This window comes from Struthio camelus, chromosome 20 (assembly GCF_040807025.1).
Source record: "Struthio camelus isolate bStrCam1 chromosome 20, bStrCam1.hap1, whole genome shotgun sequence".
Lineage (NCBI taxonomy): Eukaryota > Metazoa > Chordata > Aves > Struthioniformes > Struthionidae > Struthio > Struthio camelus.
The window spans coordinates 2677376-2703233 of NC_090961.1; the positions used below are offsets into that span (position 1 = coordinate 2677376).

The following is a 25858-nucleotide window of genomic DNA, read 5'->3' on the forward strand; positions in this document are numbered from 1 at the left end:
ACTGTTTCTCAGAGAACATCCCAGCTTGCTGCAAACACTAAAACAAGTTTGGAAACACTGGGAACACTGGATTCCATTAAACCGAGGTGGGACATGCCAAGGCTGAGAGCACAAGCACGTGACCTAGCGGGAGTATCTTGGCTCACAAATGGCTCATGGACAAAGCGCGCTCTTTTTCCCTTGCCTTTCAGTATCGCCAAGCAGTGTCTCGTTCCCTTTCCTCTGGCAAGCGCCGTCAGTAAAATTTGCAAGACTCTCTCTCCGCACTAGTGGATTTGAGAGGAGAAGATGGAAAACTGAACTGGGTGACAAGCCAGAGCTCACCAAGGCGCCTGACCAAGATCATGCACGCAGGCACGCACAGAAGAGAGAGGCCACAGCACCGCAGAGACGCTGCTGCGGCCCGTTGGAACGCTTGCCCCATTACTGCAGAAGGCTGCGATACTCGTGCCATACTTTGCAGAAATTTCAATTGTAAATAACAGGCACAGCCAGATATTCACCTGCTCCATAGTGTTTTCCCCACGCTTTGAAATAAAACTGCCAAAATCAGAGGAGATGTTCACTGCCCACTGTAAGAATGCCAAAAGCTCTAGCTACTTTGGCCATTGCTATAAAATATTTGCAGACAATAGCTAAAGGCATTAGCAAGGAAAAAATAAAAAAAGAAATATTGTCTTTAAAAGATAAGATAAACATTGGCCTTATCGTCTAGCCACTTTATTTTCGAGTACTTCTGGTATTTGCTGTGTCACACAGCACACGTCTCTGAGTAGTTCTGTCAACCTTTTGTATTTTGCTCGAACGGGGGCAGCGAGCGCGAGCGGCGCGGGAGGCCGCTGGGGCACGCCAGCCGGCCAGGGCGCGCTCCTGAACGCTCTGGCCGCTCATAGCTTAGCTCGCTGTGGGAAAGCAAAACCTCTGCTTTCATCACGCAAAAGCTTTTGAGGTCTGCAGATCAGACATGCTAGGGGAGAGCCACGTGCCTATCCCACAAGCGTGAACACAGCTACAGGATTTGTATTTACGATTCTCCAACATCAGAGTAATAACTATCACTGTTGCAGCTGATCTGAAATCAGCAAGCGTGCGTCTCACATTCACAGATAGAGAGAAAACGCTAAATTATTTATGGTTTGCATATGAACAAATACAGAGAAATAAGTTAATTCAGCACAATATAGCAGAGCAGATCCAGGGCAGATTATTGCTCATCCCTCACTCAAATCATACTCGCTCATTATTCTACAACAATTGTTTCTCCTCCAAAAAGTGGGTTAAAAGAATTCTAATTAAGGGATCAGCAGAATCATTCCTGACAAGTTTTTTAGATCTGACTGCAGATGTAAAACTCTCTCCTCCAAATCCTCGAGCGTTTATTGGGATATGGCATGAGTGCTGTGCAGGAACACGCCACCGCAACCATCAAATTAGGGAAGCAGTGGTTGAACGACTTTCCAGGACATGAGCATGTTCGCTGGTTGGTAGCAGCGAACAAATTCCCAACTACGTTTTACCAAACTCCTTGTAAAATAAAACAATCCTATCATGGTCACCAAACCCCAAAGAAGCGGAGGAAAAAGAGAAATCGAACCATTCTGCCTCTTAATTTGCATTTCTCCTTATCCCTAATCATATCATAACACAGATTTTTCAAAGCCGGGGTCTGTCCACCTCAGCAATGGGATTTATACTCCTGTCCTGTTCATTACAGAGCACAAATAGCATTGCAAAGGACAGTCAGAAGTTACAAAGCTGTCACACAGCCTGTGCAACGCCATGTCCACACAGTGGCTGTCGTTTTTCATTTAAAGGTGTGAGCTGGGAGACCTAGCTCAGCGCCTAGAAACAGCTTTTAGCTCAGTCAGGGTAATCACAGCTCCCAAGCGCGGACAGGCATTTCTGAGGCTGCAATTCAGCCTGCGACACACGCAGTGGCACAGCCCGAGGCCTCCACTCCCAGTGCAGGGCTCCATCCATCAGGGATTTCTGCTGCGCTGCGGGGCCCTGGTGCTGCTGTGTGCCACGTTGTCCAACCAGATAGTTTGGTTGAGACCCACGCTGTCTTCTGGACTGGACAAGCCACTGCATGGGCAAAAAAGAAATCTAAATCCAGCGTTTTCTTTGTTCCTGCTCTTTTTTTTTTTAATGTTTCATTCAACATTTCCTTGCCCATAAAGAAGGGTGTAAATACCCACGTGTTTCTGAAATCACACTGTAATCATTATAGCTCTTAACCAGGGAGGGCAGTGAAGTTTTGGGGCTATTCTGCAATCCTGCAGTCTGAGGAGCTTCAGAGCCAGTCGAGGTCTCATCTTCATTCACAGCCTCTGCCATCAGAGCAGAAGGAAGCTCTCCAGACAGACCCCTGTACAGCAGTGCTACACCTCAGCCCTGACACTGACTGGCTTAAAATATCCCAGAAAGCTCCGTCACTTAAATTCATTAATTAAAGATGCTCCCCAGCTGCACAAAAACCTTTCTACTTTCCACGTAAATGCACGATCACTATCATACCTCCCGCTCTGCCCCAAGACCTATGGCCAGTATTAGCAAAGTGTTTCTCATACCGCACTGTCATTACAAGCTTGGCAGGAAGGAAGATCTTGCTGACGGGGGAAGCGGTGTAATTGCAGGAGGAATGACAAGAATTCTGGGACAAGAACGCCTTTGGAGGCTGATTTTTCAGCAGCCACATCAAGCCCTAGATTATACACGTGTGTGTGCATGCGATGAGATGAGGGAGAGAGGGGATGAGGACTGCCCTTCAATTTCTCAACCGTTTCTTAACTTAAATCCTTCATTCTGAACATAAGTACTAAATCAGGCTCAGGGAAAGAAAAACTTAATTAATCAGAGGTAGCTAAGTTCAAAGTGCACCTAGGGTCAGCTTTACTACTCCCCTTCACTTTGGAGGTATAGCTTTTATGCATAAACCCTGTCTGCTGCAGAATGACAACTACCTGGTGCCTGGTGTTTTCTGGCAGTAACTAGATTTGAAGGTCTCCTTTCTTTTCACAGCTTAATGTTGCTACTGAAAAGTAACTGAGGGCCACATGAAGGGGCCACTGAGGGCCACATCTTCTTAACAGAAGATTCCAGTTCCTCAGAGATAATCCTGACCACAAAAGGTTAGAAATACGATGCTGAAGGCACGGGTGCTTGTTTTTGGTCTGCTTCACTTCGTTTCCTTATGTCTCAGTTCCTTCATCATAGAATATTTACTGACCTTGCTGAAGTACTCTGAGGTGACAATAACGGATACATATGTAAGACCGCTGCGAACATCCAATAGAGCGTGTAACATCACGGTATTTGCTATTATTTACAGCAATCATGCCAGTGGCGACAAAGACGATTTTCATTCACAAACGTACTATCCAATCTAGGGAACTGAATCACGATTATCTTCATTAACTTCATTATCTGTGTGGACAGTATCTCTCCAAAGTTTACCAATATCAACAGCAAACAATTATCTAATTAAATACCAACAATGATAACGCCAGCAAAAGCAGAATCAGGTCTTTGTGGGCTTTCTGGGTTGCCAGAGGCAGCCCTGCAAAGCTGACCAGGTGTCTTGGGCCAGCCTACAGACTCTTGTATTTGACCCCTTCCTCCTGAGCAGACACATTTTCCCTGACAACAGCCCCGATAACGAGCAGCCAGTCTCTTCACAGACGTGTTTCTAACGTGCAAAGGAGATGGCCACAGCTGCTACCTTTAGAGAACATCTGAGTCCGAGGGTTTCTGCGCCTAGCAGAGCGTTTCCCCCAGGGGTTGGGGCAGGACGGCTCTCCCACATTACATGCAGCAAATGAACTTGTTTCTCCTCCACAAACCCAGCTGCTGCATTGACATTTGGCCTTATTCCCAGCGAGCTGCTGGTAGGGTAGGTAGTTACTTCCGGAGGTGTTTGGTATGGAGGCACCCACGCAGAGTGGCAGACTGAGTTTTGACTGGGACTGAGCAGCCAAACTGGGAAAGAGCCCACCTCTGCTTGCCTTGACTGACTTGAGTCTCAGCTCAGGGGATGTCACCTGCTGGCCCAAATTCAGCTTTACACCAGAGCACTGAGCTTGATAAGGCTACAAGACTAAGGGGGGAGAAGGTCTATAGATACCTCAGAGTAAATACGTGAGAAAGAGAAGAGCTATTCAAGCTACATGGCAACATTGGTAAAGCAAATGGGTAAAAACTGGCTGTGAATAGATTCAGACTTGAAAATTAGAGGAGGGCTTCTAACCATGAGAGAAGTGAAATTTGAGAGCAGGCCTTCCAGAAGGAGAGAGAGCAGAGGAGAAAGCCTCAATGACATTAAGATGGAGAATGTATGCTTATGAAGAATATTCTAAAATATGGTTGGCAGTAACAAACAGATCTGGGCCTGCTGAACAAAGCAGTCCCTTCTGGTCATTTGGAAAATGGCCCAGCTAGTCTAACGATCTCCTAGGAGATTCTGTTTGGCATATAGAGATGGCATAGCCAGTCCTTGGATACCCTTCCTGGAGCTCTGGTGAAGAAGGACAAGTAGAGACAGAGGTATCCAACAGAACAGCTGTTCCCAGCTACCACAGCAGCCCTTGCGTAAGAAGTGCAAATTAGGACAGTCCTGGAGGCTGCAGGAACTGAATCTGGGGCTAGATGAGCTCCAGTCTGCTCCTATAGAGTTGGATAGGAACATACATATTGGACAGAAACGGATACCTGCCTATCAGCCCCATGGCCGTCAATTGACCTGGCTCTGTATTTAGCTTCACAATGCAGAATGGCTGGATGGAAGGAGCTGTCTGGTCCCTGGCCAATACCCGGCAGGCACACTGGCTACACAAACAGGTTCTCCCAAGGGCTGCCCATGGTGGGACCTATGCCAGCATCGAGTCATCAGTACTTTCTAGGGAAATGTTTGTTGGGCCTGGTATGGGGAGTTCGACCCCGTGCCTAAATAGTAAAGCCAGCATTTAGTTCCTTCATCTCCACACAAAGTATCTCATTTCAATTTAATTTCACAGTTGTAATGGATTTTTCAAAAATATTCAAGAACATATTTACTTTCCAACATCTTATTTCCTTTCACATTTGAAAAAACTTTCTATCTAATCCCCCAAGTCATCCTACAGTCTGAATAATTTCAGGTTTTTAATCAATAGCTGTCAGACTTGTCAAATTACTTTAGGGACCACAAAGCAATTTTTAAACATTCATAAACCCTCATAGAACAGCTAAGTGCACTGAATTTTAAAAGAAAGAGGAACTGAATAACACTGATCAAACAGGATTATATTCTGGCAAATTATAAATTGGTTTTTTAAGAATCCTCTCACAGCTACTTATCTAGTGTCAGGCTTCTGCTGTAGGAAGGGAAGAGACTGTTCACCTCTAGAGGAAGGAGCCTTTCCTCTTTTGCTTCAGAGCCTCCTAAGCCAGAGCAGGGTACAACACACTTTTTGTTATCCTTCAAAAAGCAACACCATTATCTAGCCAGCTACTTTGAGGTTCTCTCTATCACTGTGCTGTCTAAGCCAGAGATGGCCAAGCTACGGCTCCTAAGCAGCAGAAATGCGTCTTGGTTCCTGGTATACTTCCCAACCCAGTCTTTGCTTCTCAGTACGCTTCTGGCACGTCAATCAGTCTGCCATGTCAGCCTGGAAATGACCATCGCCAAAACTTCTCAGTTTATTGGACAAAGGCTGTCTGGACTCACAACACAGAACTTGAACCCCTTATACGGAAGATTTCTCCATGCTGCACTACACCAAACTATTAGGATGAAAGGCGGGAGTTTGGGCTGTTGCTGCCTGTTCTGTGCTTGTTCTAGGAATAGAGATCAAGAACGTTTGAAGAAGTCAAACGTGTTTATAAAGCAATGAATTTATACACAACAGTCCCACCTCATCATCACAGCATCCTTCTTAATTTGAGGGATGTAGCCTGCATCGGGAAAAAAAATGAGAGCGAGCTTCATAGTTACACCGAGAAAGTTGGAAGACGTCCAGGAAAAAGTACAGCTCAGATCAAACGCAGGATGAAGAACGATCAGAAGAAGGGAACATTTTAGCTGGCCACATGCAGACTAACAAGACCAAACTCTCCTCCCTCCAGCTGAACTTACTCTTCCACTGCTTCAAAGCCACTCCAAACACACCTGTACTTTCTCTCTCCCACTGTGGCAGGCCTCCTTGCAGGTGGCTACTGAAGACAGGAGAGGATACCAAGAGGCACCATGTTTTCCTGTGGAGCAGCTGCCAGCAGGAGGCATTACTGCCCAGCTAACGCGGGGGAGCCGGGCAGCCCTGCGGGAAGCCTGTGCACAGTTGCATCCTGCCTGCCTGCTCCAAGCAGAGTGCAGGGGCACCCAGGAGTGCTGGGGACACACACTCTGCTGCAGCTTCACGTCCAGTACACATCCAGCCATGAACTGGACCCCTGACCTCCAAAGTCCTTCTCCTGAATAACTTATCCCACGCCTCGTTTCAGCATTGCTTGTCTCCTTGCTTCTCCCCAGAGCTCCAGCGCACTCAGCAGAGGGATCCAGCCAGTGCTGTCAGTTCTGCAGGTTACGCTTCCTGTCCCACACACTGCTACTTAGTGAGGCATAAAATATGTTCCCCAGCTATCTGCATCTGCTGCAGATGTCCTTTGCCAGAGATCTGCAATTTTATATGTAAAGCCTCTAAATACAAACAATGACGGCTTTTAACCTTTACACTGGTTTCTAGTTTCCCAAAGGATTTTTGCTGTTGCCAACTTAATCAGTGCAGTACTGACAGCAACAGGAGAGCCCCATCTTACACAGTCATCTTTCTTTATGCTGACAGTCAGTTGCCATACACTTGCCCAGTCTCAAATACCCCAGAACAGGAGATCCACCCAATACAGATTTTGGTATCCAACTGACCAGCTGTCTAAGCCACGGTTCTGGAAGTCGAACTTGTCCAGGCTTTGGGAAACCTTGTTCCTAGAGCCCAGGCAGCCAACATCTCCACAAATTCCTCAGCATTCAACTGAGGCCTGGAAATAATTAACACAAGCAGCTCAGAGCAGGAGACAAGAAAGGAGAGTGGTGGAATTGACAGCTAGCCTAATTCAGATGGAAACGTAGGACTGCCTGACTGATTCACAGGTACCCCAGTTGCTATTTTTCATGGCACAAATTGAAGGAGCAAAAATATTTCTCGGTGAGGACTTTTCAGCCAGTTACAGATGCTTTTAAGCCTTAGCCTGCTTTTCTTAGGTGCGTAATAGGTTTGTTAGGCTACACATCACACATACAGCCCTGCAAATCTATTATTCTCCTTATCTTTCATATTTAGCTTATTATTAACCATCTATCCAGAGAGCTAGAAAATCAGATTCAAACATACCACGCTAACATACAGAAGCTCATACAAACACACGTACAATTACAGGTATTATATGTTCTACGCCAGAACAGTGTAGTCTCAAGATCTAAATAAAGAGTAAAGAACGTAACAGGACGCTAATCAGATCTGTTCAGCATAAATGATAGAGCTCACGTTTCCTTTCATCTTAAATAATTAACCTCACGCGTTACACTTGATAAGGATTCAAACATTTCATTACTTTGCGTTAATAATAATAATAAAATCAGACTGCTTTTTGTCATGAGGTATCCTGTCCAGGGATTTGGTAAACTAGATTTAATTACAAGATTGTTTCATTAGATATAAAAATTAAACTACAGACAAGAAGCTATGACTTTTGAAAAAAATAGTAGCATAATGAAAAGGAAGGCTTTATAGGGCACAGAGGGTGATAAAGAAAATACCCGAAAAGAAGCACTACACAACAAACCCACCTCATGTTCACAAAAAGCAACATGCCTGCAACTCCCCTTGTGGGGTCCCCACACAGGGGCAGCCGGCAGCCTGCCCCCAGCTCCGGTGTAGGGTGCCCCCGGTGCAGGATGGGTGCAAGCGGGCACGGCGGCTCCCTGTGCCCCCGCCAGCCCGGCTGCCCGCCCCGCAGAGGCCGCACTCCTGCTGGCCCGGTGTGCCCCCGGGCACACGGCTCCCGGCCCACCTATTCCCTGGCAAAAGGCACAGCTCTCTTCTTTTTCACTCTACAACCAAAATGAAAGCTGAAAGCATGCACCTCAAGCACTTTGGTTCAGGCGGTAACGTTTATGCGCCGAGGGATGGCGGTGCTGGAACCAACACCCGCTGGGTGAGCAGGCGCCGTGCTGGGCCGCAGCCAGCACCCGGCACCCCCCACTTCTGCGGGGGCTAGGGCTGTCACAGGAAAGCTGCATCGAGCTCATCACGTTTGCATAAAATGATGTTATTTTTATATGAAATGACCAAAAACCTCTCGCCATTTTGCATTTTTCTGTCACCTTTAAACTCTTGAGGCTTTCACACTCAAACAGCTGTCTGAATTTGCTCAGCACTTAGCAACAACAGGCTGAGGTTGTTATGCTTGGCTGTAATTGAAAGAATTAATTAATAAATAACATTAGTTACCACGAGGGCACTGTCAATATGAAAACTCCTCAAGTTAAAAAAAAAAAAAAAAGAGAGACAGAGTAGTTTGAGTTCTGGCAGCGCTTGGGTTGGTTTATGCCCATCCTGCTTTCCCCCCAGAAACAAACTTACAAACTGGCTGCATAAACAAAACACAAGGGAAGCTGACTATATATAAAGAAAAAAAACGTGTAAAATGTGATAAGAAAGCTAAAACAATTACTGTGAACATGCATTTTAAAGTTGAACGTTGCATCCTCAATCTGTCCTTCACCATCAGATGGGTGGGTTTCCTTCACTGTGGGTGGCAAAACAGAGGCAGGAGGAGGAGATCTGCCCAAGGTCACACCATGAGAAAACGACACAAGTGGAAAAAGCAGGCTGGGTGCCTGGCTCGAGTCCTCTGCTTTCCCTGCTAGGGAACTCCACTGCCACCCAGTTTCGGTGCGCTCCAGTGCATTTTCAGGCACAACGGATAGAGGAAGGGCTGTGGAAAGTTTGAGTATTTGTTTTTCAACCGTTCGTGCATATCTGTATTTGTGGAAGCATTTCAGAAACCCTGTCAATGCCTCGGGGGGCTGCTTAGTGGTCTGAAATAACTGGGAATTGGGAATAATATAGGAACCAGTAGCTGCAGCTCAGCTCCTATAAAGCAGAAGAGTATGAGCAGATCATGCTTTACCCAACTTTAGTCTCGTAAGGTAGGAGAGAGAAAAAACATCAGAGAAGCCTAGATCTATACGAGTAGGTTGGATTTCTGTCAACCCAGCTTGTAGCTTTTGTGTCCAGAATGTCTTCCTCATACTCATCATCACATATTTTTCTTTTAAAACAGCTGATGCTGTTTCTTCTAAAACTGTGTTTGCATTACTCCCAGAAGTGTTAGTTTCTCTAATATGTAAAACAAAATAAAATACATCCTGAATGAATGTTAACATTAGCAATGGCCATGAATTCATTTACTGTCATGGTGGTATAGTGTTATTGCTAAATATACCTAACAGCCATTTCATCTCCATTTGCTAGCCCCGGCCTTCTCTCAGAGCCCAGCTGTGGGACTCAGACTAAATGGACTCCCCACCTAGTTGAGCTTCTATGAACACTGGTGTTAATGGACACAAACACCCTCTGCTTTGAAACACATAAGTGCTTTTCACAGCTGAGTAACTCCAGTCACCACTGCCCAGGTTTACAGCTGTATCAGAAAATAAGACAGAAAAGCCCAGCCGTTTGCCTCCTAAAAGTTACATGCTTTTCATTGTCTTTAAAAGGATGCTCTGAATAGTGACTGACATACAAATCAGGGCACTAATACAGAAAAATTGAGACACTTTCTTTTTAACTCCACTGAAATGCTCAATGCCACAGTAAGGTTTCTAGGAGTAAAAGCGGAGAAGACTGTTGTAAAGTGCTAACATATATGGATAGTCCCTTTTAAAAAGATTACTTGGCATATATGCAGTTTTATGTTAAAATTGCACTAGTAAGGAACTAAATAGTCTTTAAACATTTCAAGCCTTACAAAAAAAAAAAAGAAAGAAATAAAAACTCACAGATTTTTCCATAGATGGAAACCAACCTTTTATTTGCAAAGGTGTATTTGAGGCTAAATGTCTTTTAAGCAGCTAACGCATCTCCAGCACACACTTAACTATGTCTCGCTTAGCTTCTTACAGCAGTCCTCTTCTGCGCAGAGCCCTCTGGCTTCTTTAGCCGCAGCTGTTTTGCTGCTGTTGCTGTTGAAGAACGCGTTCTAGCACACCTCTGCCCATAAACATGACAGGTACTAGGAGGGTTCTTGGAAGTCCAAGACCACATCACTTATCCTGTACTACAGTTCATTCCTCTCATTAAAATAATAAGTCTCTTTTAGGAATACAGTTCCTTATAAATATCATGAGATCTGGCCTTAATATACTCAGCCTTATAATTAACACCAACTTTAGTGCGTTATGAAGGCTAAGAGGTCTCTGGGGTTCTTGATCAGGGAATAACTCTATTTAAGGACTAGATTTATGGTATGTTGCAGCTGTGTATTTAAAAGGGTCCCAGGGCTCCAACAGTTTGATTCTAAAGTACTTTAAGGGGATCTTCTCGCAGCACAGAGGGCTTGCCTGAGCCCCCCTCTCACATCAGCCAGGCTGACAGAGCAGGGTCGAGATGCCAGGATCGTTTCTAATCAGCTCTTGACTAAGCAGGAGAAAGAAACAGAGACTAAACATACCCCAAGGTTATAAGATGGCATTAAAAAATAAAGTTCCGTTGAGAAACTACTGCTGGGATTTGATTTGCTACCATTCCCACTGGCATTTCTGGGAAATTTCCTCTTTATAAATAAAACCTGTTTTAAAGTAAAATATCTTGCCTCTAGGTTTTCTTGTGCAACCTAAAGAAGAAGATCGCACAACATCTACTCAGAAAATAAAGCCCAATTGATCTAATTGATTGATAGGCCTTGGATCTGTGCTGCAATCCCAAAAACGGAGACCAGTGCCCCCCAATGCAATAGGAGCTGTACAAATACATAACATGAGCAAAAGCCACAGAGACTTACCATTTCAACTGTAAACCATTGTAGTCAGCGAGTCACTTAATCTTTGCCGTCTGTGAAATGGGAACACAGTCTATAGCTGCTACCTTGAAGAGCTGTTAGCAGGACTTACGCAGGAACATTTAGAAAATATCATGTATGTGTTAGACTTCGCTGTTCCTAAGAGCATTTTTCTGCAAGCTATTGGGAGGCCTGACTTACTTCACGGCCTTTGGCAAGATGCTTATCTTTGTCCTTTCATTTATGTTTCTAGCCCAGGATCCCAGAACGAGCCTCTAGTCTATCTAACATGGTATCCTGCCTCCAGCAGTAGCTAATAGCTGATGTTTCAAAGGAAGGCAATCTTGTTAACAGAGCGAAAATATAGTTGCTGACCCTTGAAGGCAGGCAGGCTGAGCCCTGAAACTTTTGATTTATTCTTCCTGCTGATGTTGGTTGCTTAGCTACAAACATTCTCAATGCTCATAAAAGGCTCTTTCCCTTACTCCTCCTCACCGCTATGTTTTAAGTCCAGTCACAGTTTATTTTTCCTGAAACCTAGGTGATGAAATTTCATGTTGACGTTACATCTAAAATGCAGAGTGCCCTCCTCCCTTGCAAACGCCTGGGTAATTTCCATTAGCATTAATAGGAGCAGAGAGGAGCTTCATTCCATGGAGACCCATCACTTTTCAACACCAAAGATGGGCAGCAGTGACAGAGAAACTCCCAGTTCTGATGTGAGAGCTCTCTTAAAAAAGAGAAAAGAAAGAAAGAAAGAAGTAAGAAATAAGCCTGAGGAATCAAACCAAACCTGTAGCTAAAACAGAACTGCTGGCAGCTTACTCCATGGACCTGTCAAGGGTCTGAGGCAATGTCCTGAAACCATAAGGGTCTCTAGACAGTACTCATCATCTTTTTACAGGCCATATGTGTTTTGTTCTCAAACAATAGTTAGAGGATCTCAGGGTACAGCACCTGTGAGCAAATGAGCCTGGATGGCATCAGCGGATTCAAGTTTGCCATAACAACAGGCAAAGTATCCCGAACATACGAGTGTCCCCAACAGATCTTCCTCTCTCCTCTTTGCACGTGCTCTGACTGCCTGCAGAGCACGTGGCCCCAGCCTTACAGCCCTGTTGCTCCGTCTGCTGTGGGGTTTCTCATGTGGCTGCTGTGATATACGAGCATTTGTTAAAACTGAGGTGCTATCACCATCTTCACCTCTCACCCTGCGCTCTGTTTATGTATGTGCTGGACAGGAAGAGGCCTTCAACAGGTGACATGAATGGATAGGAAACAGTGGTCTAGTCTCCGTCAGGGCTAAATAAAATTACTGCAACAACAAAAACCTCGCAGCACTACCCCTTAGGAAAACAAAGAAAACACATCTGTAACAATCGCTAGCACCAGCTGCTGGGAGGTGGGAAGGTAACAGAATTCAACATTTTTTCTTCCTGTCTGCTGAAATTAGAGAACAATGGGCAAAAGCTCTCGCTGGTAGGAAAGGGAAGCGGCTTGGTGGGGAACACGGGCCAGGCGTCAGACTCTGAGGCCCTGGGCCACGCTCAGGGTCTCGGGAGCTGCAGGCAGGAAGCCAGCAACGGCCAGCTCTCCCCGCGCGGACGAGGTGCTCAGAAAACACGTGTGCTCCACTCTGGTGTCTGCTTATTTCCTAGGAAGACGTTAGCCGCTCTGAGTTAATGTTTGAAAAATGCTTTGAGATCTCTCACTAAATACTGCAAACAGAGACATCAGAGCTATATCAAGGGTTAAGTAGGTTTTTATGCTTCCATTACATAATGCCTTCTCTACTTTAGAAGACATACATATTCATATAGCTATATTTCTATACATATAGGCAAGCAAACACAATTTCATAAGGAAGGCTGGGGGACGCTATCTAGAGCTCAGGGAAAAGGATATCAGCTGACTTGACAATAACATCAGTTTCAGAGGCCACGTGCAGGAGCCAAGAGCTGTTTTAAACTCATGTTGCCATTGCGTAGCCCCTTTAAAGCACTTAGGAGTGCTTTAAAGCCTGTGAGTAGAGCCGAGCTGCTCTTCATTGCCACTGTGTAAATGTTGCAATGAAGAATCAGAGCTTAAGTCAAAGCTCTTTTGGTCCCTGTGAATCTTGCTGAAACCCGAAGAGGAGCTCCTGCACTGCTTGTTCTTTTAGCCTCCAGGAGCCAAGCAGTATCCCAGTTCCTCGCAGGCCCACACGAGAAGGCAAATTATTATGTGACCCCCAAATTACCAGGTAGGAAGCAACTGGCAAGCGCAGGGAACGGTTAACGCTGTCAAATTCTGCTGACTAAAAGCAGGAGCAACTTGGAGAGTAAAAAGCATGTTTTGGGCTAACAATCCTTCATGTTTGGTGAGCAGATAACAGAGGATACAGAAGTGCTGGGAGTCAAGGGTCTCTTTATCAGACTTTTTTTTACTGAACAACCTGGCAATGATGCCAAGAGAGAACCAGAAAGCTCCCAGCCAGCACTGCACTACAATCAGTGATTAATTTGTTGCAAGACGCTTTGCTTGCTGTACATGACAGAGCTCATAAATTCTCATTTTTATTGATGTTGTCCTGGCTGTAAGGGCATGCTGGAAAAGGCTGGCTTGCGCTGCCGGCATACGGGACAACTACCTGGGGACCATCAGGGAGGTGTAAGCAAGCTGAACTGTTGATGCCATCCGACCAGGGTTAACCCCAATTTATCAAGGTCACAAGCTCCATATCTGACTCCCTCCACATGCACAGATGCACGTGCGCACACACACATGTACACACACACACACCCCTGCATGTGCGAGTGCGCACAAACAGAGGAGGTGTTCCTGTCTACTCAGAGCAGCAGTTCTCTCTGAACTAGCAGCTGCAGGCTGGGGCTTTAAAACAGCAGCACCCCAGCAGGGCGGCCCCGGGGCGTTTCTCAGAGCACACTCCCTTCAGTCCTCCTCCCATGACTCCCAAAAGAGACTGCAATTTAACTGACATCAGCCTCAGGAGCTCTGTGAGGCCAAGTCTGTGGTGCTCTACAAAAAGAAACAAGGAGCCCTGGGAATACGGTTACCTATCAGTTCTGTATATCTGGTCTCAGATAGGAGGCATCGCTGGCATTTCTTTCTCTTGGCATGTTCTATATAAATGAATGCCTTGGGCTCTGCGCACAGGTTGGCCTTGAAACCCACTACACCCACCATAACAAGCCACACCAGGGACCACAGGCTCCTCAGATCCTGAATACTGTCACTGATATTTCATATGTTGTGCTGGTATCACTTTTCCCTAGACACTGCCAACCTTTCCCAGAGCCAAACATCCTCAGAGGAGAGCCTGCTCACGCATGCATCTGGCTCTTCGCAGAGCTGCAGGAAGAGAAGGAGGGATCCAAGAGCACACAGCACTGACAGGGCTACTGGACAACTGGAAGAGGTGAAATGCTGGAGGGACAATGATCACTGGGAAATGGCGTGCAGCACCGTGTCTGGAAAGACTGATTTGAATCTCACCTCTGCAGATTTCTGCTCTCTGCCACAGGATGTCACCAGCATAGGCACCAACGGGTCGCACAAACCCGTTGAGAACGTCCATGTCCAAAACATTAGTCAATCACGCTGCAGGATATGACAAACTGCTCAGAGACTTTGTTAAAGCCGTTTTTATTATTTTATCAGTCCAGTTCTTGTTTTTCTTGCCTTTGCTGTAAATCTGCTGGCTGCAGCCCAGTCCGCATCCTGCTCTTTACTGGGAAATTGAGTATGCGAGAACCTCCCATCACAGCAGGGCAGAGATTGCCACCTGTCACTGCAACAGTCTTAATGAAATGCAGATTGTATCCAGCACTACTGGGACCACTGATCCCAGTAGCCTGCCTAGGACACATGGTGAACACAATGGCACCTAGCAGGGGACCGTTACCCGCTCCACGGACAGGCTTTGCACAGCCAGATAAACTCTACATACAGCCTAAGTCCTTGCCCATTTGCTTCTCTGATGCAGAAGTTAAGAACGCTGAAGAGGACTCCACCTCTCCACCTTCTTGCATATCGGAGGCATGGTATTCTCCTACAAACCTGTCTATCAGAAAGCACAGGTGAAAGGGGCTCTTCAGGCAAGATGAGCAGCGGTCCTCCCCTGCGTAAGCGCGTACCCCACACAGGCCTGGGGTGGCCTGGAGTCCCGCTTGCGCCCCGCAGGGCACCAGAGTGCTGCTCTTCAGGGAGCAGCAAGTGAGACAGCAATAGCATGGCCAGCACCCTGGACACGTGCAGCACCAGACTAAACTGAGATTCATGGGCGCTGACACTACCACAGCAGAGGGGAGGGAAGGAGACAAAGGCTCTCTATTTATAAAAAGACAGAAAAGTCTTATAAGGTGAAGGGCTGAAAGGAGGAAACGGTGCTGGGGGAAGGGAGAAACTCTTGACACGAGTTTCCAGCTGTGAAAAATGAGTACGCCCGCATATGCTTACACAGCCACTGACTGGGGTATGTGGCAGCTTGGGCCCAGCATTTAATACAATTCCAGCAGACATCAATGCCCAACAAGTCTTAAAAACTAGGTCTCAAGCATCTAAAATTGGGACTGCACAAATCAGTGGCCTTACGCTTCCTATCCCAGATGATACAACTCCAAGTTCTTCAAATTGCTCTTCTCTACACAGAAGACAACTGTATCTTTTATTATTAAATCTGTCATCCAATTGCAGATCTCCAAAATGGTGAAAGTCAAAGACAAGCAAATTAAGGGGGGGGAGGTATTTCTGTACAATATCCAGTGGAGCTGAGGGAACATTTTAAGTAAGAAAAGGTGTTATTCCCGTCACTTTCTGCAGATGGAAGCTCACAAAATTACTGCCTGCTTTCTCATCCCACTTACCATCTTCCCAGCTTCCCAAATATGCACCCTAGGGACACCAAAGCCTAACAAGCTGCTGTGATATAGCAACAGCCACACACAGAGCTGCAGCTCAGATGCGCCGGGAGCAGACCGAGCACCATGCACGGGCTGCGCCGGGAGAAAACAGCGACGTTTCCTGCTGAACTGAGAGTTCCCTCTGTTTACAGAACGGCTTTTTCACCCACTCCACTTACATCTCCCTGCTAATATTGCCACTAATGAGGCCACAGGAGGCAGTTTAGCCTCGCGGGATCCTGAGTTATTTTCACAACCCCCATGGCAGACCTCTTCTCCCAAGCACTGCAGCCATTCCTAGGACATCTCCTGCTAACTGCTGTGCAGTGGGAAGAAGGAAGGTGCCAGGAGCCCCACCACGGCGCTGGAGCTTAGCACAGTGCAAACGTCACTCTGCTAGCAGTCCTGTAGGTCGGGTCTCTCCAAAAATGCCCATGGCCAAAGGAAAATGCCTGAAACGATGGCTGGGAATTAAAAGGAAGCAAGGAGAGTCGCATCAGTTTACCTCTGAACATTAACATGACTCTTAATTACCGTTTGCTACATGAAGCTACAGTTTAATGAGAACAAATACAGAGGCAGCTGTGACCTTCCCCCGACACCGCACGCTCCCTTCCGCCCCCCTTGCTGCGAGCCGTGTTCCCCGACCCTGGCTGGGGCGACGCTTGGTGCTGCCGCTGCGGCAGCTCATCAGCACTGACTCCTGCTCACAGATTTGAATGAGGCTTGTCTTAATATAAGAATGAATTGCTTCAGTTATAGTTACTTGCTCTTAGTTATATATATTGTTATAAACATACCTTATTTACAAACTGCGGTTATTATTCGCTGCATCTATTGAATAATGAATAATCTAAAGGCCAAGACAGATACTGCAGCTGTTTAAGATATTGTGAGCGATGCTTGTCACCCTGATACCTTTAAGGGCTGGGAGGGAGGAACTGTGTATGGAGCCTAATGAGGACACAGATGCTTGCCAGACTTTAATTTGAAATTTTTTCTTCCTTTCTGTTTCAACAAGAACCTTTTCTGCAGGCTCTGAAAAGAGCAGAACTGGACAATTGTAAGGGAAGCTGGGAGAGATTAACAATAGAGGAGGAACGGAGAGGGAAGTGGAACCAACCTATCTCCTTTTACTCAAAAGGAAATGTGAAAAAGAAACAAATTGCATAAAGGATGACTAATAAAGACAGCTTTAAAAATCATTTCAGAGCTTGTCTTTTCAGGTTCACAGCAGGGATGTCAGGAAGGGACATCCAATTTCATAAATTACATAAGTTTTAGTACATCTCCCTTTAAAGTTAGCTGTGCTGTACTCGTACCACGTACGCACCCGCCTACACACACCCGGGACTGCTTGCAAACACACCCTTATTCCACTCCACCGCCCATTCCTTTTTTTCAGTCGTACAGAACTTTTACACTCACCCTGAAAAATCTACTAATTCTGTGCGCAACAGCTTGCCCTCTGCCCGCTTTGCTCGGTGGCTGCGGCTGAACTGCTTGCCTGCGTGCTGTGCCCCCAGATCTGTGGATCCCTTTTGCGAGAGTTTCAGGGCCCAGAGTAAACACCATTCACATAAACCATTTTACCATTTCAGTCCTGCTTCTCTCTTTCCCTCCCCACGAACGTCTAGAGAAAGCGCTGAACGCTCCCTTTCTCGGCAGATGATTGAACGCAGAGGTTGGCTAGAGGCGCAGCTGCTGCAACCCCCACCGGCTGCTTTCACAGGAAACAGCACAAACATCTGCACCACTGAACTGACTGACAGACCTCGGGAGATCTCTTTTCAGAGCAATCCAACATTTGAAAATCCAACACATTGCAAGATGCTGTAGCCTCAGCAGTCCCCACCAGCTGAAACAATGAGCTGGAAAGCCTGCTTTCTCCATGTCTACTCCCCGGCCCTTTTTTAGAAAGCAACATATGAATTCAAAAGATTTTAAAGGTCCGACGTTTCAAATCTGGATCATCCACTTCCAGAGCAAGTTCAACAACGCGCAGGAAATACTTTGTCATTGCAGTTCCCTGTTAATGTAGCAAGTCTTGGTGAAACACTGAAAAGAAACATAAGTGGAAAACTACTGGACACTTACCCAAGCCTCCACAGCACAGAAAAATAAGATCAGTACAGAAAACCAACTCTGGGATCCCGGGAAACTCAGCTCCTGCAAGAGCAGTGCGATTCCATCGTCTCCGGTGCCCTCCCTTGCTCGGGTTGCTCGGGTCTGTATGGCTTCTATTATTCAGCTGGCTCTTAACTGCTCTCAGACTCCCGGACTGCCCGACTTCCTCTGCAGCTGATAGCAGGATTATTAAAGTAAACTGACTATTGCCCTTTGTGAAGGGAGGTGGAGGGGAGGGAAGCTCAGCCCCTTCCCTTCCTTTGTAATTCAAACCCTTCCTCGAGGCTCACTGCTCCGGAGGAGAGGCGTCTGCTCCCAGCCCTTTCCCCGCTGCCGAAGAGCTCACGCAGGTACTGGCTGCGGTCCAGGCTGAAGAAACTGTGCTGTACTTCAGGTTTACGTGACAAAGCAGCTCATTCCTAATTAAACTTAATGTAGCATGTTTCTTTATGCTATATAATTAGTGCAGTACAGCAAACATACGCAGAAGAAGAGAGAGAGCTTGCACATATGCACAGGCTCCTCTGTTTGCACCTCCAATTAGTTTTAAGATTTCCACTTCATCTATTCAGTAACAGGCTCCAATCCACTTCATAAGCGTTATCTACTCGCCACCCTTTCGGGAGACACTCGGCCAGTTGACGGCAGCAAGGAAAGGATGCTCCTGGGAGGATGCTGGCCGCACCAGAGGAGCGCGCGTTTCCAAACCCTCCCGGCTCCCGAAGCCTAGCGTTAAACCGTCAAGATTCTTTCATACGCAGTTGCATCTGGATTGGGCAGCTCTGTTCTTTATTGCTTCCTGAAGGGAGTTAATCTTTAAAGCTGAAACTATAAATGTTGTTGGTTTGGCTTGCAGCCTCCTCCTCTTGGTATTTATAATTCTCATTTTTAATTATGAAAAGGTAAACACAATCCAGACATACAGGAATTAAAGGACATTTTCCTCAAATCCTCTTGAAACCTAAACTGCCACTATATTAGCCATACCCAGTGTGATAATAAACTCCTAGTCCCTGGAAGCAACACAGAGTTACTATCGCCAGCATATTTAAATACTGTACAATGACCTGGCAAGCAGCATCAATTCAGCAGATTTTAGTTCACCTTGTCAATCAGAAAATTCTGGCAAATTACAGAAATAAAAGAGAAAGAAGAAGAGAGTATTTTGTTTGAGTGCCCACAGCTCTTCATGTCTCCCTCTTTCCTGAAAATCAACCTGCTTGAGGCAGTGTTTTCAATCATTTCTGATGGCAAATGTTTAGATTCACTGCCCTGGTGATGACCACAAGCAGTGGGAACTGTCATATTATCTATTTCAGCTTTTTGTACCATTCCCCAAGCTAATGATAAAGGGCACCGAGAGCTCCTGCTAGAAACCAGGGCACATCGTGCTACAGGAGAACACTGAGCAAGGACTTGCTATTTTTTTGAACGTACTCTTTTTGAGAGAAGTAACTGGAAAGGTTGGAATTGCAAAATTGTTTTCTATTACATCTCTGCTCAATGGGCCGACCTTATGCTAACAGCTTGGTTGAGACTTGTGCACCATCACTATCACTCCAATGCAAAACAGCGTCTTTCTACTCTCCCAAGTGCAATTTGCACAGCTGGCTCTGAAGACATTATGGGCATGTACTCCTTTAAATCTGGATCTTGTTTAACCTGAGCTCAGCTATTCTTGCACCAGAACCCACGCTATACTCAAAGCTGAGAGACAAGAAATGAATGCCTTGTGCAATACCCACGACGAGGCAACAGTGGCAGCCACAGGTCAACAGAAAAGGAAACATAACCTAAGGATGCCTATTCCGAATAATAAATGAGAAGATAGTAAGTGGATGCCAGATCATTATTCTGTGTTAGCTGTTTGCAGGCCAAATCCCACTTTCACTGAGGTCCAACGGTTAAATTCACACTCCTTTAGTAGGAGCAGGATTTGACTCTCAGTAGTCGGATATGGGTGTATATCTGGAATGCTCCTGTTTGCTGTCAAAAATGGAGTAACACTTTTCTATTAGCCTGAAGAGCAAGGAACTCTATGATAGCCATGAAGAGCACATATAAATTATGGTTACTTGACCTAGGTTCAGCCAATACAAAACGACAGCTCTATTCCAAGCACAAGGATGTACGAAAGGTATAAATAGAAGCTTTAAGTGTTAAATAATCTGTCTCAGCATGTTACTGTTTCAGAGAGATGTTACCTGCTCTCATAACACCCTGACATATCTTAAACATTTTAGGAAGCCAAAATATCTTCGGCCTTCAAAAGCCTTTGAGTTCACAGACTTAAATTACTATTGTTTAAACCTGTGCAGGCCTAGAGTTGCCAGCTCCATATGGAATATCTTGATTTTATTCACAGAAAACATAGACTTCAAAGCCACTGAGTTACTGACTACAACATCTGCTTAATTAGCACCATTTCCATGGCAAGATTGTATCCTACAGCAAACCTTCTGCTTGTACTGTAATTTGCAGCCTCTTTTTATTCCACTGTATTTCACAGAGATCTCTCATCACTGAAATGGATTTAGCCCATATCCCAGAGCAGTCCATCCCAAGTTCCTCAGACTCTGGGAGATTCCTCCCTCTTGTCCCAGCACTCTCCCTACACATGTAGCTCATTATGGATGTCCCACTTCCCCAAAGCTTTCTGCAGGTGCCTTTCAGTACAGCTCCCTTGTCCCCTTAAAATGTCACCACTCAAACACATGTGGTCTTTGCAAAATAGAAAGAAATATATAAATTTTAGACTAGACTGGCATGAAAAGGCCCAGTAATATCAGGTAGTGTAGCCAAAGAATAAATGCATTTGCAACAAATAATCCACTTGTGCAAAGAACATCTTGGGAGGCTTCAGTTAAATTCCCTTCAGTTAAATATCCAGAGGTAAAAGCTCATAGCAAATGTAAGAATCGCCTTGGAAGCAGCCATCACAGGCTCACTACAATCCTCCCATTTCCTGGGATCCCTTCCTTGCTCACGCCAAATCTGTGTTGGATGGATTATCAAACAGGCAGAACAACAGGCATGTCAGAACTCAGCTTAACTATGGCCTTAAGGCACTACTAGAAGGTAAATGTTAAGTGACAGGACTAAAACATGGACAGTCTAAATTGTGACTGGTTAAAAAAGCAGCTAAACAAACAAACAAAAAAACCAAACCCCAAAACACGTGTCTACATTGCTGCAAGATACAAGGAGCTTGCTTTTATTCTATATTACACTATTACAAGTTTGAATTAACTCCACTCACTCATTCTCTTATGTACATTGGCATAATAGAATAAGAATTGACCCAGCATCAAGTATTCCGTCTTCAGAATTATTTCCAGCTGCTAGTGCCTCAGAAGGTCCATGAGAGCCCGGGAGAATGTATCCATCTGCACACTTATCTCTTCATTTCAGACCATTCATCACTCTTTGCCTGGAAGCAACAGTTAATTTACAATAACTCACTGTCAAGATGGCAGTTTAAAATCCTCTTGAGGATTGCCCTAGGAGGAGATTTTGTCCTGGCTCTCTGTAGCCACTGTGGAGTCAGATGAGCCTCTTTTTAAGTCACTTAGTTTTAGAGCACAATAGAAAGAAAGAAAAAAAAAAAAGAGCGAATACCTGCTGAACTGTATCTAGCGCACTTCCAAACCAATGAAGGATTGTCTCTGCAGTGCATTCTTTTGGGATTTCAATAGTCATAGAAATTGGAGACAGAAAGGAAGTATATGGTCAGCTGGAAGATCAGTGTGCAATGGAGATTATTTCCTACAGCTTATTGTTTTGTCCGGACTAGATTTAAATGACATACAAATCTTGCACTGATTAGGAAATACTTCCAGCTTAAAGGGGAGGAAAAGAACGTACCCCCAGACTAACATAACAGGTTTGACCTTCCTGAAAAAGTAAAGTCACAATTAGAATTGTCCCCCCTAAATTTCCAAAAGATAATCTAGATAAAATCCACAGAAAGGACCACTCTGAGTAGAGCTAACCAGAAACCAAATCTTGATCTTCCTTTCTCTTCTTTTCTTTCTCTTGGGTTAGCTTGGACTTGTCTTTATTGTTTCATTTTAAGAACTTTGCTCACACATTTTACTAATGGTGATGGTCCTTGCCTTTTATGAAGGATAATCTGCATCTAATATTTTGGAAAAGCAATTCTTTAAAAAACTTCAAGTACTGCTGTAAGCAATGGCTGACACATCATCTATGTAAATCAGAAGGTGCCTAAAGAGGGTGTTTAGAAGCAGAACGCTGCTACAAGTCTGCCTTTGCTGCAGATAACAAGGCTGAGACAATGACAGATTTCCTTCCCTTGCAGCCAGGACTGGCTCCTTCCGATTGGCTTTCCCCTGTTTATCCAAGATGCTGGGAGAGAGCAGGCACCAAACATGCAATTAATTGGCAGTTTGCAAGAGCATATTGCCTAAAGATAAACAGAGTGGGTGATCATGTCATAGGTAAAATGGCTGAGTGCTGCAGATGTAGTGTTGACCCACTTTTAAAAAAAGGTTATTATTTTGTCCTCTTGAAAAATAATTGCATTTAAATGAATACCTTTTTTGCGGAGTCCCTCTGGCCTTTAAACATTTTGTGTATGTAAGCCATTTCAGGTTCTTCTTTAATCTGAAAGTACTTGAGTTTACTAAAAACTTTTACTGCTGACATCAGTGAAGCATTCCACCAGGAGAAAGTTTTTTTTGTACGTTGTGGCATGGTGTTAACGGCCTTTACTCTTCACAGAGGGTGTTTTGCAAGCAGAAAAAGACAAGATGCCAAACTACTGCATCTGACTCTAACTGGAAATCAGGTGATATGAAAAGGAACAAAACTATCCAGGACAGACATGGGAGTGCAAAGAAGATAGGTTTTTAAGACTACAGGGGAGAAATGGTTATTTAGAGAGGACCTAAAGCAGGGACAGGGAATGACCAACACTTGGGAAGTGGCCAGCGTTGTGAGTGGAAGGGACCGGCTATGACCTAGACTGTTTTGGTTTCTATATACAGGTGTTGTCAGAAAGAAAGGCACAAAGATGGCATAATGCCCCAAGTCAGGTGAGGAAATACAGAAAATTATTAGGAGGAAGACTGAGCACTTTTTAGGAGAGCTAGATACACGCTGGGAAAAGTATGTGCAGGGCCTAAAAGAGAAGGGAAAAGGAAACTTGAACAAGATGCTAGACAAGTTCTGCAGCTTGGAAGCCTTTCAATGGGTTATGTGTGACAAGATCAAAGCAGCAGCACAGATGGCTGGATCAAGTGCAAGGCACCAGCGCAAACCAGAAAAGCTCTCAGTATCAGGAGAGCTGCAATAGAAGAAAAGTCCTAAATGTAAAATTTTGGACTTAACGTTCTGCAAAACATACCAGAGGCCCAAACACCTACTAGGCACAACAGGAACAGGCAGTGAAAAGCAACGAGCTCATAAGACGAAAGGACACTTGCCTCTCTCATTCTTTATATTTAGTGCTATAAAACTAAAGACTAAAGCATGTGACAGATTTCTCACTTCATTTCACTGAGATCACATTGTCATTAACATTACTGTTCAGATTGAGTAAGAACACACGTCACGACCTGGCAACTCCACTGTGAGGGACAACATGCACTGACTGTTATCTGCCCCAACCAATGTGATGACTTCAAAAATTCCTCCTCTGGAATTAGCGATCCCATGGAGAGATTCTTTGCTTCAGCATGCTTTGATCTGCTCCTTGCTATTTTGCTTGTTACTTTCACTGTGCCCTCAGCCTAGACTGCGAATTGAGAGTGGACAGTTTTACATGCACTTTACACTCTGTAGACCACATCCTTCCCTCTTTTATGCTAGTGTGATTCCAAACTAACTCTTCATGCAGGATTCAGTCCAGTTTAACTTTCTGAATGCCAGGCATTAATCATGTGCCACTGAGTCTGGTGTTGTAAAACCATGGCAAAAACCTCAGCAGCCTTTTTTAAAATCTTCTTCATTTAGATCAAAGTTTTTGTATTTGGGTACGTAAAGCTAGCTAGCAAAAGAAGTGACATGATATTCACAGATGCAGAATTTTCATTGACTTTAATGGATTCAGCATCCCAGAAAAGTAGGCCATTTACTTACGTACCTAAATAAGGATTTGCATGCCTAACTTGAAGGAACCAAGGTTGTAAATGATGACCTTATGTTTTAAAAATCCTGAGAAACCTATACATGCATCAGTATGTTATTCCCTTTATCTCTGTTACTTGTAGCAAGTCTCATTTGAGAGAGAAATTTAAGCTGTAAATGTGCCTCTAAAATTTCTTGGTCTTTGCTATTTAGCGAAACACTTAGGCACAAGCTTAATGTCTTCCTGAAGAGAAGCACTTTACCGAATCAAAGCTAATAGCTTTCTCATATCCCTTTGGTTGAGATGGGGAACAAACCCTTTTTCCCCATAGACAATTTCTGCTCCTGATGTGAACGGCTCAGCAGCCTTGAAGGCTGCTTCGGCCTCATCACTTTACCCTAGGAACCTACTATAATACTTTACAGTCCTTAATTCTTTAAAGCACAGCAAGCTAAACAACACTGAAAAAACGGCTTCAGATTCTGCTGCAATCTGCATTTTGGGAAGCAGCACAGGAGCCTTGCAGCACGTGTACCAGCGGCTGTGGGGTAGACAGAGAGAAAAGAGGCATCAAGAAGCAGCAAGGAGACTGAGCAAGAGTGATCCTTGGGAGGGCAGCTGCAAAGTAATGAGGCACAATCCTCCTGCTAGTGCACAAGAGAAGAGCTCCTTAACCCACTATTTATCTTATAACTTATCTGTTCTCAGCTTGTGCCACTGAATGACTTTCAACAGACTGCCATTTGGCTGCTTAAGGAAATAGCTGTATAATTTAGCTCTGATTGTTTAAAGCACTTGGCAGGAAACAATAGATAAAAACTGACAGGACTTTCTGCAGTTAACAATACAAACTAATTAAATGAAATACTGCTCAGTGAAATATTGCAGTGGGTATCCCCAGATTCAAATGAAATATAAGAAGCGGCAGTGTAGATTCTGCACTGCAGTCCATTGGTATTGACTTTTAAGAAGAGTCAAGACTTTTCTAAAATGTCTCTGTCTATTGTTCTGTCAAGCTGTTTATGTTACATGCCATTGCATGTAAGTTTATAAAATTACACTAATTTACAAAATTCCCAGAGAGGAACCACAAGTATAAATGAGCTTGGTTCATATTTAGCACACTTTCACATTCCCCCAGCTGTTAGGGGAAGAAGGAGTTCACCTATGGAACAACACAAGCTGTTGAAGGGAAGTGATGGGGATAAAAATCCTGAACTCAGACTAGTCTGTTTAATAGCTACCACCAAGATTGAGCCGTTGTGTGCAGATGTGTTCATAACGACAACACTGAAGGAACTGGGCAGCTCAAGCAGCACAGGCGCGGAGGATATTCTGACTGTCCAACTCACTCCTAAAGGCAATTGCTGGATATTGAAATTTGGTAGAGAGAGTTACTGCTACTATAGACAACTGCAGGCACTTTTTTATTTTCCTGTATCTTACAAGTTGTAGCTCAGAGCCTGAATTATTCAAAGCAGTCTCTTCTGACAGCTTGGCTGAAGCAGGGAGGCACACACACGCACACACAGACAGTGGCGTAGTTTTCCACTACCCATGGTGGAGCCCACTTGCTAAATGTGTATAACTAGACAATTAGTGCGACTTGTTAAGGGCCCAGAGGGCACTGAGGAGGAGCACAACGCGCTATACAAAACATCAGCTGGTCATACAGAGACCCTCGCATTTGTGCGTCTTCAGAACT

The 25858-nt window shown here is 44.9% G+C and overlaps 1 protein-coding gene across 13 annotated transcripts in view; it reads right to left on the bottom strand.

The window, feature by feature from the left end:
- DAB2IP (DAB2 interacting protein) overlaps nucleotides 1–25858 on the bottom strand; it is a 267258-nt gene that overhangs the window by 75819 nt on the left and 165581 nt on the right. The window contains exon 1 of one of the 13 annotated variants that reach the window (XM_068915277.1): nucleotides 18033–18244. The exons of the other annotated variants lie outside the window; for them this stretch is intronic. The gene's annotated coding sequence lies outside the window, so the exon portion shown is untranslated. Of the gene's footprint in view, nucleotides 1–18032; nucleotides 18245–25858 lie in introns of those variants that run through there. 13 annotated transcript variants of the gene reach the window in all.